Source organism: Lottia gigantea (assembly GCF_000327385.1).
Source record: "Lottia gigantea unplaced genomic scaffold LOTGIsca_233, whole genome shotgun sequence".
In the NCBI taxonomy this organism is placed as follows: domain Eukaryota; kingdom Metazoa; phylum Mollusca; class Gastropoda; family Lottiidae; genus Lottia; species Lottia gigantea.
This window is the reverse complement of record NW_008708664.1, coordinates 96,218-97,721: the sequence shown is the minus strand read 5'-3', so window position 1 is coordinate 97,721 and position 1,504 is coordinate 96,218.

Sequence of the window (1,504 nt, the reverse complement as noted above, 5' to 3'; positions counted from 1 at the left end):
CGAGTAAATGGGTTGATTTGTCAGTTATTTGTAGTCTGAATTCGGCTTAGTACGGACTGAGTTGTCTTTTCCTGTTAATAGCTCTCAGATTTAAGAAATCAATAAAGGTATTCAGACGTCATTTCGCCCGCTTTACCACTTCGCCCCAGGGTCTCTTGAAAAAAAATAATAAAACTTGCCAATCTTGCAATCATTTACGATTGCAAACATTTGGAGTTGTTCAAACTACCTCCGCCTTTGATGAAAACTGTCTAAATATCGTCTTAGAGTCGTGTCAAGACAAATTTATTTACCAGGGACGAAATGACACGGAGGCGGTTTGGCCTGTAATAAAATTACATTGTATGACAATCGAGACTTGATCGTCTATTTAGCTTTGATAGTGTGACAATCAAGACTAGTATCTACTTTCGTTTTTCAACAAACATGGCGGACACGGTCTTGAAATTCATTGTTTACATTCATTAAATTGTGAAAATAAGCCAATTAAAGTCTATTCTGCATAATTCTTTGTGCTGATTTTTGAGGGGATACTTCGAGGCGTGTCTCTATGGCTTCAGTACGAGATGCCAGTGCCTTGGGTGGTTTCAATGAGACTAAATGTGAGGAAGTTCTCACCACTCTATACCGCAATCCAACCCGGTGCAGAGATGTGATGTCAAAACTAACTGCACTCAACCCTTCTTCTCCCACTCTGGTGTCTCTCCGTGCACTGAAATATTTACCAAGCTACAAAACTGCAGCCAGAGAGACAACATCCCTTAAGAAAAGACAAAGGAAAAAGAGGTCAAATGCTGATCTCAAGCCATAGTCTGAAGATCTTAGTTAGACGGAAGGAAGGAAGGAAGGAAGGAATAGAACAGTGGCAGATATCTGTAGAAAGACCCATCTGGCCATGCTCTGCACATCTCACACTTCACAAAAACAAGGTTACTATAAAGAGATCCAAACTGAAAGGAAAATACACTAAAGACTAAACAAACCAGCCTGCATTAAGGAAACCATCTTTATTTTTTTGAGCAATTTAAGTTTACTATAGATAAAAAATTAAATTCGTTTCTATTTTTTTTTTCCCCCAGTCCAATTCTACAATTGAACAGCTGGTAGACCTGTTTTCCAAACAACCTTACACTCGCTGAAGTTCTGATGAAAGTAGTATAAAAGTAAAATAGCTCCCACTTGCTTACAAATAAATATATTTGTATAATATTTGAACAGGATATTCCAGATACATTGCAATCCAAATTCAAACAATAAAATAATTTTAAGGTCGAAAGCAAAAGTAGAAAAAAATTTATTTCTGTAGTGTTTTATTTGGTACGAATTTACCTCAAACTATTTTTATTTATATTTGTTATGCCCATATTTGGACTAAGTTTTGATCCAAATTAAGATTTTAATGTTTGAAATTGTATTTTCTTTCAGGGTTTTGGAAAATATGAATAGCCTGTAATATCTAAATTTTTAATTTATTTGCCAATTATTTAAAAAGATTTCAGGAAAA